Raw genomic sequence first — 17,907 nt, 5'->3', positions numbered from 1 at the left:
AAGTTCATTTTTTCAGAGTCTAGGATTGCTTTCCCTGCTTTTTTTGCTCTCCATTTGCTTGATAAATCTTCTTCCCTCCCTTTATTTTGAGACTATGTGAGTCTCTGCATGTGTGATGGGTCTCCTGAATACAGCACACCAATGGGTCTTGACTTTTTTTCCAGTTTGCCAGTCTGTCTTTTGATTGGGGTGTTTAGGCCATTTACATTCAACGTTTATATTGTTAGGTTTGAATTTGATTCTGCCATTTTGTTACTGGCTGGTTGTTTTGCTTGTTAATTGATGTGTCTCCTTCATTGCATCGTTATTCTTTACCATCTGGTACGTTTTTGCAGTGGTTGGTACTGGTCGTTCCTTTCCCTGTTTAATACTTCCTTTAGTAGCTCCTGTAAGGCAGGTCTTGTAGTGATGAAGTCTCTCAGCAATTACTTGTCCATTAAGGATTTTATTTCTCCTTCGCTTATGAAGCTTAATTTGGCCAGATATGAAATTCTGAGTTGAAAGTTCTTTTCTTTAAGGGTATTGAATAGTGGCCCCCACTCCCTTCTAGCTTGCAGGGTTTCTGCCAAGAGATCTGCTGTGAGTCTGATGGTCTTTCCTTTGTGGGTGACTCGACCTTTCTCTCTGGCTGCCTTAGGATTTTTTCCTTCATTTCAACCCTGGTGAATCTGACAACTATTTGCCTCGGGATTGCTCTTCTTGAGAAATATCCTTGTGGTGTTCTCTGTATTTCCTTGATTTGAATGTTGGCCTGCCTTGTTAGGCTGTGGAAATTCTCTTGGATAATATCCTGAAGAATGTTTTCCAACTTGGGTTAATTCTCCCCGTCACATTCAGGTACGCCGATCAAGCATAGATTAGGTCTTTACACATAATCCCATAGTTCTTGGAGGCTTTGTTCATTTCTTTGCACTCTTTTTTCTCTAATCTCGCCTTCTCATTTTATTTCATTGATTTGATCTTCTATCTCTGATATCCTTTCTTCTGCTTAATTCGGCTGTTGAAACTTGTGTATGCCTTGCAAAGTTCTCGTGCTGTGTTTTTCAGCTCCATCAAGTCGTTTATGTTCTTCTCTAAGCTGGTTATTCTAGTTAGCATTTCGTCTAACCTTTTCTCAAAGTTCTTAGTGTCTTTGCATTGGGTTAGAACATGGTCCTTTAACTCAGAGAAGTTTGTAATTACTCACCTTCTGAAGCCTGCTTCTGTCAATTCGTCAGATTCACTCTCTGTCTTTTGTTGTTCCCTTGATGGTGAGAAGTTGTGATCCCTAGGAGGATAAGAGGTGTTCTTTTCTTTGATGGTTTCATCCTTTTTGCACTGTTTTTTTTCCCTATCTTCGTGAATTTATCTCCCTTTAATCTTTGAAGTTGGTGATTTCAGGAGGAGTCTCTAAGTGGACTTTTTTTTTTCTATTGAGGTTGGAGCTGTATCTTTTTTGGCCCGTAGAGGGTGTTGCTGGGCTCTCTCGGCTTCAGTGAGGTTGTTGGGTGGGTGGTCCTTCCCTGGAGTTTGTTTGCAGGTGAGATTGGCCCTGCCTTCCCAATGGCGTCTCTCCCTGAGTGGGACGTCCCCCTGGCATTAGTCCAAACTCCCACCCAGCTCCCTGCAACAACAGGGCCCCCGTGGGCCATAGGTTTCAGGAGGGATGAGGCAAGCACAGGATCTGAAATGGAGCTCCCAGCCGGCTGCACCTTTCACCCTGTCTTGATCTACCTGCCCCCGCCCCCCCCTCCTCGGGCAGCTGTGGCCCTGCAGCTCCTTCCCTGGGCCCAATTCCAGTACCCTATCAGTCCCACAGAAAAGTGCCTGGTACCTCATTTGGAACCCTGAAGTCCTCCAGCCCTCTCCCTCTCATTTGCTGTGAGCTGCGTTCCGGCGCTGGCTTCTCTCAGCCATCTTGGCATCCCCAATGTTTTTTCTACTTGAGATTTCTACATTCTGATGTGCCATTTAGAGATTCATTGTGAAAACTAGAAAGTCATGAATTTAAAGATGAAGGTATACTTTTTTCAATTTGTATGCTATTAACTAAACAAGACAGAAGATCCTGACAAGTCGGGTTTATGAAAAGATAAACACATTGATGTTAAATTTGCAACTATTATTTTTAAAGAAATAGTATCCCGCAGCCAATTTTAACCAGAGAAACTAGACTGTCGATTCCAATCTGCCCTAACTCACGAATATGATCCAACTGAAATGGGACTCATTACAATGGTCAACAAAAACAGGCAATGTCTATGTAATAGTTGCAGTAAACAAAAAAGGAAGCATCAATATTCTCCCCACCCATCATTCCCCTGTAGACGGAATGATTATTACTGTTTCTGCAGGTAAAGAATTAGAATTCATGTTTTCTCTAGGTAATGTTGAGAAGTTTTAACTCGTTTAGTTTTCCCATTCCAATAATATATATTATTATCTACATTTTACAGATGAGAAACCTAAAGTTGCTATAAATTAAATAATGACTTTAAATTAGACATCTAATTGAATAGAAGATGAAATTTGTACCTATTGTATCTAATTTTTTCTCATTACATCATACTGCTTCCAGTTAGAATCAAATCCATTCTCTTCCCCATGTTCTGAACTGGTTTGAGTGTTTAGGCATATGGCAAGAAAGTTTTCTCTCTCATTCCTTCAAACACTGCCACCACCAGAGCTGGTTGTCCATATTTACATTTACAAAAGTGGTGTTGTCGAAAAGATCAGAACTGACGTTTATTGGGCAACTACTATGTGCCATTAATGGTGCTGGGCAGGTTAGAATACATTTATTCTTCAGAACAGTGTAAAAGGTATATATTAATGCCTCCATTTACTGTAAGAAGAGACTCAGAGCTTAAGAGGTTAAATACTGTTTTTCTTGCATAAAGTGATAGGTAATAAGTGAGTGGGTTAGAACCTAAACTCAGTTCAGTCTAAATCTGAAGTCCAAGTATTTTCTCTACCCAAGTTTTCCCCCTTAACGTCCCTCTATCCTCCACTTCCATTTTCATCACCTACTCACTCCCCAGCTCAGCTGCAACCTTAAAAATAAAAGTCTGCGTTCCCAGAATAGGAAAGTTACAAAATGAACTTCATTTATAAAGATTTGCCCTCAGATGATCAACCAGTAAGTCCCTAGAAGATGGACTCAAAAAACGTGTTTTATCTTGCCTAACTTGGAATTCATGCAGCAACAAAGCTACTATCTGGAAGGCATTTGCTGAAAACATTTTTAGGCAATAAATAAGAGTTGGGGTAATAGGTCAAAGAAGCAGTCACAAAGAAAATAAGAAACTACTTTGAGATGAATGAAAAACAAAAATACAGCATACCAAAACATGGGGTGCAGCAAAAGCAATGTTCAGAGAGAAATTTATAGCTGTAAAGAACTACATTATAAAGGAAGAAAGATCTTAATAACCTAAATTCCTCTGTAAGAAACAACAGAAAGAAAGGGAAATGAACAAACTGAACTGAAAACAAAGAGAAAAGAGATATAAAGATATTACAGTGAAGATATAAACAAAATGAGAATAGGAAATATAGAAATAAATGAAATCAAAAGGTGATTCTTTGAAAAGACTAAAAAATGACAAATCTTTTGCTCTACAGAAAAAAAAAAGAGAAGACTCAATTTATTAAAATCAGAAGTGAAAGTGGGAACATTACTACCAACCTTACAGAAATAAAATGATAGGTGAATGCAATGAACAGTTGTATGTCAGGAAATTGGATAACCTAAATGAAATGGACAAATTGCTTGAAACATACATGCTATCACAACTCACTCAAAAAAAGAAGAAAAAAAATCTAAATAGACTATGTAACAAGCAGAGACAATTAGTCAATAATCAAAAAGTTGCAAAGAAGAAAAGCCCAGAATCAGATGTATTCACTTGTGAATTGAACTAAATCTTTAAAGAACACCAAACCCTTTCATATACCTTTTTTTTTTTTTTTTTTTAAAGACAGGGTCTTACTCTGTCACCCAGGCTGGAGTACAATGGCATGATCTTGGCTCACTGCAACCTCCACCTCCCGGGTTCAAGAGATTCTCCTCTCAGCTTCCTGAGTAGCTGAGATTATAGGCATGTGCAACCATGCCCAGTTAATTTTCTTTTTTTTTTTTTTTTTGGATTTTTAGTAGAGACAGGGTTTCACCATTTTGGCCATGCTGGTCTCAAACTCCTGACCTCAGGTGATCCACCCACCTTAGCCTCCCAGAGATCTGGGATTATAGACATGAGCCACTGTGCCCAACCTGACACCCTTTTTAAAAGCATGAGAAGGAACACTTCTTAACTCATTTTATGAGACTTATTATTATTTTCTTTCTTTGTAAAAAATGGTTTTTTTGTTTGTAAAAATCACTTTGTAAAAAATCACTTTTGTTGCCCAGGCTGGAGTACGATGGTGCCATCTCGACTCACTACAACCTCCGCCTCCCGGGTTCAAGTGATTCTCCTGCCTCAGCCTCCTGAAGAGCTGGGATTACAGGTGCCCACCACCACTGCTGTTGATTTTTGTATTTTCAGTAGAGATAGGGTTTCACCATGTTGGCCAGGCTGGTCTCAAACTCCTGACCTCAGGTGATCCACCCACCTTGGCCTCCCAAAGTGCTGGGATTACAAGCGTGAGCCACCAAGTCCAGTTGAGACTTCTATTACCTTGATATCAAAACCAGGTAAAGACACCACAAGAAAAAAAGCACAGACCAATATTCCTCAACAAAATACTAGCAAACCAAGTCTAGGAGCATATTAAATGAATTAAATGTTGTAAAGATGATCAAGTAGTTTATCCCATGAATGCAAAGTTGGTTCAACATAGGAAAAAATTAATCAATGTAATATATCATATTTGTAGAATAAAAGGGGGAAAACCCCACATGAGCATCTCTGTAAACAGAAGAAAAATTCGATAACATCTAATACCCTTTCATGATAAAAAAAACATGGAGTAGACAGACTAGGAATAGAACAAGCCAGGAATAGAAGGGAACTTCCTCAATCTGATGAAGGTAATTTATGAAAAACTTACAACTAACATTATATTTAATGGTTAAAGACTGAAAGCTTTTTCCATAAGATCAGTAAAAAGACAAGGATGTCTGCTCTTGCCATTTCTATTCACATAATTAAGGGAGATGATATAGAAAACCCTAAAGGAGTAAAAAATATGAAACCTCTTAACTCTAATAAAAAAGTTCAATAGTTGCAGTATACAAGATCGATATACAAAATAAGTTTTATTTTTGTATATTAGCAAGGAACAATCAAAAAATGAAATTACAAAAACAACTTACTAACAATAGCATCAAAAAGAATTGAAGTAAATTTAACCAAGGAAGTGAAGGAAACTTCAAAACATTATTAAAGTAAATTAGAGACCTAAATGAATAAAAAGTCATGCTACGTTTATTAAGTGAAAGACCTAATATTGTTAGGATGGCAATATTACCCAAATCTATAGATTCAATGCAATCTGTATCTCTATTAATGCAACCTGTATATCTATAGTCAATTTTATTATTATTATTATTATTTTTGGAGACAGAGTCTCACTCTGTTGCCCAGGCTGGAGTGCAGTGGCATGATCTGAGATCACTGTAACCTCTACCTCCCAGACTCAAGCGATTCTCCAACTCAGGCTCTTGAGTAGCTGGGATTCCAGTCACATACCACCATGCCTTGCTAATTTTTGTATTTTTAGAAGAGGCAGGGTTTAATCATGTTGGCCAGACTGGTCTTGAACTCGGGCCTCAAATGATCCACCTGCCTCAGCCTCCAGAAGTGCTAGGATTTACAGGCATGAGCTACTGCACCCAGCTCAATTGATTTTTGGCAATGATGCCAAGACTATTCAATAGAGAAAAAAACAGGTTTTTTCAAGGAATAGCCTGGGACAAGGATGTCCATATGTAAATAACTGGACCCATACCTCATACTATGTATAAAAATAAATGTCAGAATTGACCAAATACACAAAGTGGAAAACCTAGATGTAAATCTTTATAACCTTGGATCAAGCAATATTTCTTAATTATGATACCAAAAGCACAAGCAACAAAACAATATAGATAAGCTGGACTTCATCAAAATTAAAAATGTTTGTGTATCTAAGGACATTCTCAAGAAAGTGAAAAGGTAATCTACAGAGTGGAAGAATTATTTTATAAATTATGTATCTGATGAAGGTCTCACGTCCAGAATATATTTTATATAAAGAACAATTTTTAAAAACCTCAGAAGCATTTAAAAACAGGGGAAATAAAAACAGACAAAAAGTACAATGAAAAAACCTAAAAGCTAGAAAAAGGAAAGCTAGGTGCAGTGGTTCACACCTATAATTCCAGCACATTGGGAAGCAGAGGCAGGTGGGTCACCTGAGGTCAAGTTTGAGACCAGCCCGACCAACATGGTGAATCCCAGTCTCTATTAAATACAAAAAAAATTAGCTGGGTGTGGTGGTACATGCCTGTAATCCCAGCTACTTGGTAGTCTGAGGCAGGAGAACCTCTTGAACCTGGGAGACGGAGGTTGCAGTGGGCTGAGATTGCATCATTGCACTACAGCCTGGGCAACAAGAGTGAAACTCCATCTTAAAAAAGTAAATGGACAAAGGATATTTTGGACAAACAGCTATTCTCCAAAAAAGATAGACAAATGGCAAATAAACACATCAACAGATAATAAATGCATGAACAAGTTACCCACATCGTTAGTCCTGAGGGAAACGCAGATCAAAACCACAGTGAAATACTGTGAAACATATATTAAATTAGCTGTCATTTTACAAATAGAAATTAATAACTCGCTGTTGGTGAGGATATGGAGAAACTGGGATCTTCATACACTGCTGGTGAGAAATTCCACTCCTGTGTATATACCCAAAAGGACTGAAAGCATATGTTTGCACAAAAATTTGTACAAATGTGACTGGTTTTTTTTGCTCATTGAATAGTCTTGGCACCATTGTCAAAAATCAATTGACTATATATGTATAAATTGCATTAATATAGATATAGATTGCATTGAGTTTATGGATTTGGGTAGTATTGGTATCTTAACAATATTAAGTCTTTCAGCAATATGTTCATAATAACCAAATAATGGAAACAAACCAAACGTTCAACTGATATATGGATTTTTTGTTTTTTGTTTTGAGATGGAGTCTCCTTCTTGTTGCCCAGGCTGGAGTGCAGTGGTGATATCTCGTCTCATTGCAACCTCTGCCTCCCAGGTTCAAGTGATTCTCCTGCCTCAGCTTCCTGAGTAGCTGGGAATACAGGCATATGCCACCATACCTGGCTAATTTTGCATTTTTAGTAGAGATGCGGTTCTTCCATGTTGGTCAGGCTGGTCTCCCAGCGATACATGGTTTTTTTAAAATGTGATATATCCATATAGTAGAATACTCTTCATTTATGAAAAGGAATGTGTAATGATACAGGCTACAATATTGGTGTGCTTGAAAACACGATGCAAAATGAAAAAAGTCAGACACAGAAGGCTACATATTGTATAAGTCCATTTACATGCAGTGCCCAGAGGAGGCAAATATATAGAGACAGAAAGTAAATTAGTGGTTGCCAGGGAATGGGGGAGTAAACATATATAAATCACAGTCTATGTGCCAAGATCTTTTCTAAGTCCTTTGCAGATATTATCTCATCTGATCACTACAGAATTTTGTAAGATAGACACAAGTATTATCCTGTTTTATATTATATCTGGTAAAACTCGAGCATGAAATGATTAAGTAAATTCATACATCTAGTAAGTGGCAGAACTAGAAGGTAAGCTCAGGTCTTGCCAGCTTTGAGCCTTGAATCTCAACAGGGGTATGCAGGAGCTGAATCCTACAAGTTTGAAAACTAATTGCCTGCATCTTTTCCCAATTTCAAGTTCAGTAACTTCAAGTTGGCAGTGTGAAATTGGCTATGATGGAAATACTATGTATTTACGTAGTAGAAATTGGCAAAGACTACAAATCAGGGTGGTGGTTTTTTTTGGGGGGCAGTTTACCAGATCTCAACCACTATATTAATCAGCCTCCATAGGCACCAAGGTAAATAAATATAATGGCTTATTTTAAAAGCACCCAATTAATACATTAAGAAAGTCCTACATATTAAGTCAAGAAAAAATTCATTTAAAAGTTTGTGCTATAATCTATCCACTTTATACCTACAGTATTCTGATATAAACAACTTTTCTAATTTTGGATTTGTGAGATATTTTATTCCAAAATTCATATGTTAAAGCAGGAAATTTTTAGAAAGGTAAAGATGGTGATTTATAATTACAACTGAGTATCAGAAGCTACTAATATCCACATTGTTAGGTATGTTTTGCCAGTTTCTGGAGTAGGCTATTAGCTGAAAATCTGGAAAGTGATTCATGAATATTTAATATTTAATTTTTATCTAAAGTATTTTTCTTTTACAAAGTGGAATTTGAGGAAGAAGGTACTAGAGCTATTTTTTCATAATAAATAATGTATCTAAAGCAAAATTATGTATAAGCATTATGACTTATGAAAGCACGAATTTGTTTTAAAGGGAGATCACATTACAGATATAGAGAAATGAGAACATCAGGATTTATTTCCCCTGTTTTTATTGAGCATGAACAAAGTAATTCCATTTGAAATTTTCTGAATCTAGTATCTTCCTGAGTTGAAAATTTCTAACTGGTGGAAGTCTTTATGACCATGGTGCAAATCTCTACTTTTAAAAAGTAATTCATACATGTTATATTGGTAGGTATTCTTCATTCATGGGGGGAAAAATGGGATTGGGTTTCTAACTGGGTCTTTCAAATGTTCAGGTTAGCTGTGTGTATTCTAAAGCAAAAGCTAAGGAACACTTCTTCAAACATTTGAATTCTGAATCATGTCAAGCTGATAAAATACGCTAAAATTTCTCACATAAATAAAGTATGACAGTTCTGAGAGAAGCAATCACAATTCTGTAGCATTTCCCACTAAAAGTGTTGTTAGATTTGTTTGTAAGATTTAATTAAGCCTATTAAAATCTTGACTAATATTTTTGCCCAGTGAAGAAAATAGCGTGAAGAAAAGGCAATGTAGTTTTGTGGTTAAACACATAGATTTGGAGCCAAAATACTTCGTTCACATCTCACGTAACCAACTGTTTGATGTTGGGCAAGTTGATAATCTTCTCTCAGCCTCTGTTGCTCCTGTCAAATTTTTCAGTGATATCATATACAAGGCACTTAGCACAGCCTAAAGACAAGGTACTTTATATATGTTACGTATATTGTTAGATGGGTGCCTTGGCTCATTGGATAATATAATGATATTTCTGTAGGTCATTTTGTTGTGCTTTATTTATGAATACATCCATTATAAGTAATTCTTTTCAGGAAGTTATTATAAAGAAATAGTAAGATAATAATTTTGGCATGATGCCATTTCACAGTTACTAGTTGAAGTGCCTTCCATATTCTGATTTTTAATCTTCATGATAATCTATGAAGCAGGTACTACACCACTGGAGCTGGACACTGTGGCCCAGGGGAGTTAAATAGTTTACCAAAGTCCATATAGCTTTTAAATGGTAGAGCCAGGATCTGAATGGATGAAGGATTTGAACAGGATCTAGCATCAGCGTTCTTCACTATTTTTGTTGCCTCTCCTTGACATAGCTTCAGTGGTCTCTAAAGATCTAATTTCTGCTCATACAAAAAAAGATAAAGGTAAAATAAAATACAATAGACACCTCAAATCTTCTTTGGATGCAACTGAGAAATAAATTGCACATATGTATTAGTCTCTATATACGTGTATATACAGACTGTGTTAAAATCTCATGCTTCCCTCCGGCCATAGAGAAGGCGATTTGATAAGGTTTCACTGACACGAAAAGAGACTGATTCAATTGGCCACATAAGAAAATTGATCTCATTGTCATACAGTGTACCTACTACCTAGATACCTAAAACAAGCTGAAGTCCATCGTGCTGCAAGTGGAGAGGAGAATTCTAAAGAGAGGCCCACCAGCTGTTGGGGCAAGGGTCAGAGCAGCAGGACCTTCTTGTGTGTCCCTGGCTCAAGGACTGGTTTTTGACACATTTTAGAATGTGATTTTAATAATCACCCAAATTGATAAGGCTCAGAGAGACTTATTCATCTTAATCAAAACTAAAAGCACACAAGCAAGAAAACAAACCTGACTGGAATTCTCCTATCAGCTCATTAATTGTTTTCTTCTTTGTAAGCAAGACATGAGAAATGACATTAAGTAAGTTTGCTTACTTGAGTAAAATCAGAACATTCCTGGCTGCAGTGGTTTTAAACTGTGGCTTCTTCTCTCAAGCTTTTTATCTTTTTTTATGCTAGATAAAGGAAGACTGAACCTACTATTTCTCAGAGAAATAAAACAATCTCTTGTTATATCTGTCAACACTTTGCTTAAGATGTCAAATCTTCAACTTAAAAAAAAAAAGTTGAGTATCTCTCATATGCTAGGCACTAAGTGATATGGTTTGGCTGTGTCCCCACCCAAATCTCATCTTGAATTGTAGCTCCTGAAATCCCCATGTGTCAAGCGTGGGACTGGGTGGAGTAAATTGAATCATGGGAGCAGTTTCCCCCATGCTGTGCTTCTAATAGTGAGTTAGTTCACACTATCTGATGGTTTTATAAAGGGCTTCTCCCTTCATTCAGCACTCATTCTCTCTCCTGCTGCCCTGAGAAGAGATGCCTTCTACCATGATTATAAGTTTCTGGAATTGTCACCAGCCATGCTAAAATGTGAGTCAATCAAACATTTTTCCTTTATAAATTACCCAGTCTTGGGTATATTAGCAGTGAGAGAACAGACTCATAAATTGGTACTGCAGAGAGTGGGGTGTTGCTATGAGGATATGCAGAAATGTGGAAGGACTTTGGACTGGGTACAAGGCAGAGGTTGGAACAGTTTGGAGGGCTCAGAAAAAGATGGAAAAATTTGGGAATGTTTGAAACTTCCTAGGGGCTGGTTGAGTGGCTCTAAACAAAATGCTGCTAGTAATACAGACAATGAAATCCAGGATGAGGTGGCCTTAGATGGAGATGAGGAACTTTTTGGGAACTGGAACAAAGGTGACTCTTGCTGTGCTTTAGCAAAGCGACTGGTGGCTTTTTGCCCCAACCCTAGAGATCTGTGAAACTTTGAACTTGAGAGAGATGAGTTGAATATCTGGTGGAAGAAATTTCTAAGCGGCAAAGCATTCAAGAGGAAGCAGAGCATAAAAGTTTGGAAAATTTGTAGACTGACAATGTGATAGAAAAGAAAAACCCATTTTCTAGGGAGATATTTAAGCCAGCTGCAGAAATTTGCATAAGTAATGAGGATCCTGATATTACTCACCAAGGCAATGGGAAAAATGTCTCCAAGACCTGTCAGAGACCTGCATGCCAGATTCTCCCATCACAGGCCCAGAGTCCTAGAAGGGAAAAATGGTTTCCTGGACCAGTCTGTTCTAGCTGCTCCAACCATGGCTAAAAAGGGCCAAGGTAGAGTTCAGGATGTTGCTTCAGAAGGTGCAAGCCCCCAGCCTTGGCACCTCCCATGTGGTGTTGGTCTTGTGGGTGCATAGAAGACAAGAATTAAGGTTTGGGAACCTCTGCTTGATTTCAGAGGCTGTATGGAAATGCCTGGATGTCCAGGCAAAAGTTTTCTGCAGGGACAGAGCCCTCATGAAGAACATTTGCTAGAGCAGTGTAGAAGGGAAATGTGGGGTCAGAGCCCCCACACAGAGTCCCCACTGTGGCACTGTCTAGTGGAGCTGTGAGAAGAGGGCCACCATCCTTCAGAACCCAGAATGATAGATCCACCGATAGCTTGCACCATGCACCTGAAAAACCACAGAAACTCAATGCCAGCCCATGAAAGCAACCAAGAGAGGGTTTGTACCTTTCAAAGCTATAGGAACAGAGCTGCTTAAAGCTGTGGGAACCCACTCCTTGCATCAGTGTGACTTGGATGTGAAACATGAAGTCAAAGGAGATCATTTTGGACTTTTAAGGCTTAATGACTACCTCATTGGATTTTGGACTTGCATGGGGCCTGTGGCCCCTTTGTTTGGCCAATTTATCCCATTTGGAAAGCATGTTGTTATTCAATGCCTGTACCCATATTGTATCTGGGAAGTAACTAACTTGATTTTGATTTTACAGGCTCATAGGCAGAAAGGATTTGACTTTTCTCAGATGACAATTTGGACTTCAACTTTTGAGTTAATGATGGAATGAGTTAAGACTTTGGGGAATTGTTGGAAAGGGTATGATTGTGTTTTGAAATGTGAGGACATGAGATTTGGTAGGGAGATATGGTTTGGCTGTGTCTCCACCCAAATCTCATCTTGAATTGTAGTTACCAAAATCCCCACATGTTAAGGGTAGGACCAGGTAGAGATAACTGAATAATAAGGCCAGTTTCTCCATGCTGTTCTCATGATACTGAGTTCTGATGAGATTTGATGGTTTTATAAGGGGATTCCCCATTCACTTGGCACTCATTCTCTTTCCTGCACCCCTGTGAAAATGTGACTTCCACAATGATTGTAAGTTTCCTGTGATCCTCTCACCCATGCAGAATTTTGAGTCAATTAAACATCTTTCCTTTATAAATTACCTGGATTTGGGTATGTCTTTATTAGTAGCATGAGAAGAGACTAATACACTGAGGATACAGAGATTGGGATACAAACCCTGTCCTTGAGGACCTAACAGAGGAAGACAAAGATGGAAATAGATCATTGCAAAGCAGCAGTAGCAATCCCTATGTTAGCGATGTATGCAGGATGCTATAAAGATAGGAGGCTCTTGGGAAGCCAACGTGGGCAGATCATGAGGTCAAGGGATCAAGACCATCCTGGCCAACATGGCGAAACCCCATCTCTACTAAAAATACAAAAAAGTAGCCAGACTTGGGGGCACATGCCTATAGTCCCAGCTACTTGGGAAGCTGAGGCAGGAGAATCATTTGAACCTGAGAGGCAGAGGTTGTAGTGAGCCAAGATCGTGCCACTGCACTCCAGCCTGATGACAGTGAGACTCCATCTCAAAGATTAATTAATTAATTAATTATAAGACGTTCACCTCATTTTTACATCCTTGATTGGCATTTGGAGAAAAGTGTATGAAAAGCTTTTCCTCTCATCTTTCCTCCTCCGTGAACTTATTTATTTGTTAGGAACTGCATGTACCACCCCAAATTCATGTGTTGAAATCCTAACTCTCACTGTGGTGGTATTAGGAGGTGGGGCCTTTCAGAAGCAATTAAATTGTAAGAGTGGAGCTCTCATGAATGGGACTTGTGCCTCTCTGATATGGTTTGGATTTGTGTCCTCACCAAAATATCATTTTGAATTATAATCTCCAGTGTTGGAAGAAGGACTTGGATCATAAGGACAGATTTTCCCCTTGCTGTTCTCCTGATAGTAAGTTCTTACAAGATCTGGTTAATAGTGTGTAGCTCCTCCCTTTTCTCTCTCTTCCTCCTGTTCCAGCCATGTAAGACGTGCTTGCTTCTCCTTCACCTTCTGCCATGATTGTAAGTTTCCTGAGGCCTCCCCAACTGTGCATCCTGTACACTCTGTGAAACTGTGAGCCAATTAAACCTCTTTTATCTAGAAATGACCCAGTCTCAGGTATTTCTTTACAGCAGTGCAAGAACAGACTAATACACCTTATAAGAAGAAACAGGATAACTTGCTTTCTCTATTTATGCTCTGCCATGTAAGGGTACAATGAGAAGATGGTCATCTGCAAACCAAGAAGTGGGCCCTCACCTCACTAGATTACCAGCACCTTGATTCTGGACTTCCAGCCTCCAGTACTATGAGAAATAAATATTTGTTGTTTAGGCCTTCCAGTCTAAGGTAATTGGTTATAACAGCCTTAGCTAAGTAATACACCATCCATTTCCTCTTGTCCTGTACCTTTAATCTCACTTTCCCCATGACTTTTTTTCTCTGTAGCCTTTAAACAAGTATATTTTATCCTTATCTTAAAAAATGTTCTCTATACTATTCATTACAGTAGTAGCCTATCTTGTCCTTCTCCCAACTCCAAACTCTTAAATAGTCTATATTTACATCTACTTTAAAAAAAAATTATCATTCTTGCCATAGCACATTATACCATTATCCCAAACTCCTCTTGAGACAAGTCACCAATGACATCCTAAGTACCAACACTAAGGATCTACTTCAATTTTTATTCTGGCAGATTTCCCACAGCATCTGAAACTGTTGACTCCTCCTCAAACCCATTTGATAAATGAATAAAAAACTAAAATAAAATAATAAAAAATGTCAATAACTAGGAGATCACAGAGAAGAGTTAACTAATAGTAGAGGTATGGGCATAGAAAAGGGGACACTGTTAAGACTGAAACTTGGAAAATGAGTGCATGCTATCAGAAGGAGCAAGGGCATGTCAGCAGAGCTGACTCCTCCTGAAACACTTTTCCTCCTTGGCTCTGTTCTCTCTCAAGTTAATATCTCTGAAAATGTCTTGATTGAGAAACATAAATTCATTTTGTTTTCCTGCATGAACTCTTTTGACTCTGCCTGCTTTCCTTGGATGATTTTGTCTCCAAGAACTCCAGGTACCATCTGTATGTGCCAATCATCAGGGGCCCGGCTGGAAACAGATGGCACTCTCAAAATGGGTAGTTAAGAAGGTTTTAATAAAGCAACTATTTACTATTTCTAAGGTAAATCAGAAAGGAATGTTCAGTACCCTAGGTCTTATTGCCCTGAGGCCTGAGGGGATAAAAGAAGAAAGCCATTTTTGGAATCTAGAAAATGAATCCCTAATAACGATTACTGGGGAAGAGCTGCATCCTTTGGAAGAGGTATGCATCTAGATTATGGTGACCTGAAAGGGAAGGAGTCATAAAATAAATATCTAAAACTTACTCTCTTTAGGCTCTTTGAACTTTTGCTGGTGTCTCCCATTGCATACACCCACCTGGAAGCCAACATACAGTAATGAAATCAAGGGATCCTAGGGCGAAGAGAAGACTGGAAAGTGTATGGAGAGGGACAAATGGAAAATATCTAGCCCAGAGCTATATCTCTAGTTTTAACTGCTCTTCTGAGATCTTGACCAATATTTCCATCTTCATCCCTAATCTATTTGCATCACACCTATGGGCCTTAAAATTAATTGGCCCATGTCTTCCGTTTTTCTTATAGAATCTTTCTCATTGAGTGATGCAACTACTTTCTCCCAATCAAATGACCATGGAATGTCCTTCACTTTCCTTCTCCTAGAGCTCTCCCACTGAGGTCTGGCAAGTACTTTTTCATAGAAACGTTTTTTTGAATTCTGTGCTCTCCTTGCCAATTCTGTTCATCTAATCCATATCCTTATGTTCCCTTTCTTAGACTTCTATAATGATTTCCTGACTCAATTCCCCGTAACTGTTCTTCTCACCACTCTTTTAATGCATGTACACTGCTATCAGTTATCTTCCTAAAACACAGATCTAATCATGACATTCCATTGTGTACAATCTCTAATAGATCTCTGTTGCCTTGGCATAAAATCTAAACTTTACATATAACCTCCAAGGCACTAACCTATGCCTTTAGCATCAGGCACTTGCCTATTCAACAAATATGTCTTGAACACTAACTGTGTGCCTGCTAAGAGACTAGATGCTAAGAAACGCTAACAAGAGATCATGCACGCACTCTAGCCACTAGACTGCAATGAGAATGATAAATGAATTTAAAAATGAAACTCAAGTGCCAATAACTAGGAGATAACAGAGAAAAGTTAACTAATGGTGAAGGTTTGGGCATTGAATGGGGACACTGTTAAGACTGAAACTTGAGAAATAAGTAGATGCTATCAGAAGGAGCAGGGGCATCACAACAGAGGAATTCATGTTTCCATGTATAATAGCATAAAATAAGGTGGATTTAGCGAACTAAAAGTGACAGGTTAAAACAATGGTCTTCCTTCCAGGGGGTCACAATCAGCTGGCCATTTAGGGCAACGGACTTTCCATCCCAGAACCATGGCCCAATTATCCGTAACCTTGTTGAGAAGACCGTGGTGCTGGTGAATGCTGCTGTGACTTATTCGAAGCCTCAGTTGGCCACATTTGGTACTACATCAATATTAAGCTGATTCCTCACACCTCTGCTGAGATCCCTAGAGCTGTTCAGAGACTAAAAATAGCAGTCAGTAGCGCTGAGACTGGTAGCTTCAGACAACTCACAGTGAAGGAAGCTGTGCTGAATGGTTTGGTGGCCACTGAGGCATTGATGTGGTTTTACGTTGGAGAGATCATAGGCAAGCATGGCATCATTGGCTATAATGTTTGAAAACCAGTCTTCAACATCTGATTATATTTGATTTATTATTTGAGTGTTGTTGGACCATGCTATCTGGACATAATAAGATTTCTCAAAAAAAAAAAAAAAAAAAAGGTCTTCAAGAATTGTACATGTAAAATTTGTGCTTTCCCAGTATGTAAATCATAGATCAATTGTTTTTAATTAAAAGGAAATTTGGGGAGGTAATAAAAGAACTCTGTGCCATAATTGAGCTGTATATATTTGTAAAACTTTAACAAACTGTACATTTAAAATATGTACTTTTAAAAATAGTACGTGTATTAAGTACATCTCAATATTAAAAAGGATAATCTGGGCATCAAAAAGATTTAGTTTTTCTCCATCTCTGATCGGTTATATGAAATTAAACAGGTAACTTATCTTCTCTAATTTTTCTGATCTGAAGTAATAACACCTTCCTCATAGGACTACAGATGACTTTTTTTGGTGCTTAGCATGTAGAAGATTATTAATGAATGAGATCTGTGAACTGGTACTTGAATATATATAGGATTTATCAAGATATACAGAAAGAATCCAAGTCTGAAAAGTATGCAAGGACATCTCAAAACAACCTATATTTGTATTTTTAGAAAAATCAACTTGGTTTCAGTGTGGAGGACTAGAGTACAGACAGGCTGTGGCAGGAATCTCATTAGGAAACTAATAGAATAAAAAAAGGAAGAGACCAAATAGTGACAGTAGCATATTCCTTGGAGTGACAGAATATGGCAATTGGCTGTGGAGGCAAAGATAAGGGTAGTGCCATTTTCCAAGAAAGTGAGGAGACTTGGATATATAAAGGAGTTCAATTTTGAGAGTTATGTGAGATGCCTGTAGGGTTCAGAGATAGATATGCATAGTACACAAGTGGATATATGGCTCCGGACCCCTAAGTTCAGACAAGATTCGCTGTTATAGGCCAGTTGCAGTGGCTTACGCCTGTAATCCCAGCACTTTGGGAGGCTGAGGCAGGCAGATCACCTGAGGTCGGGAGTTTGAGACTAGCCTGACCAATGTTGTGAAACCTGGTCTCTACTAAAAATACAAAATTAGCCAGCCATGGTGGCACACACCTGTAATCCCAGCTACTCAGGAGGCTGAGGCAAGTGAATCGCTTGAAACCGGGAGGGGGAGGTTGCGGTGAGCTGAGATCGTGCCATTGCACTCCAGCCTGGGCAACAAGAGCAAAACTCTGTTTCAAAAAAAAAAAAATTTTTTTAAAAAAAGATATATATATATAAAATTACTATATATCTATAGATGAAATCCCTATGGTAAATATATATATTTACTCTGACAGTATATATGTCACTATGGTAGAGATTTGATCCCATTTAATATTAAGATCATTCAACTAATTTTTCTACCTGAGTCCTCGACTTCAATTTCTAAATATAGATATATAAATATATAGTAACTATATATATATAGTAACAACTATATATCTTTATTATATATGTATATTTACTAGGCGTATATAGATAGATAGATAGATAGATAGATAGTAACAAATCTTTTTTTATTTTAAGATGGAGTCTTACTCTGT

The 17,907-nt window shown here is 38.2% G+C and overlaps 1 protein-coding gene and 1 pseudogene across 8 annotated transcripts in view; both read left to right on the top strand.

Annotated features, from left to right (window-relative positions):
• CDIN1 (CDAN1 interacting nuclease 1) overlaps positions 1 to 17,907 on the top strand; it is a 1,267,257-nt gene that overhangs the window by 1,010,451 nt on the left and 238,899 nt on the right. The window lies entirely within an intron of this gene.
• LOC141583427 (uncharacterized) lies at positions 1,543 to 17,625 on the top strand (annotated as a pseudogene).

The sequence above is a fragment of the Saimiri boliviensis genome, chromosome 2 (assembly GCF_048565385.1).
Source record: "Saimiri boliviensis isolate mSaiBol1 chromosome 2, mSaiBol1.pri, whole genome shotgun sequence".
Taxonomy (NCBI): domain Eukaryota; kingdom Metazoa; phylum Chordata; class Mammalia; order Primates; family Cebidae; genus Saimiri; species Saimiri boliviensis.
This window is presented reverse-complemented; position numbering and strand designations above follow the sequence as displayed.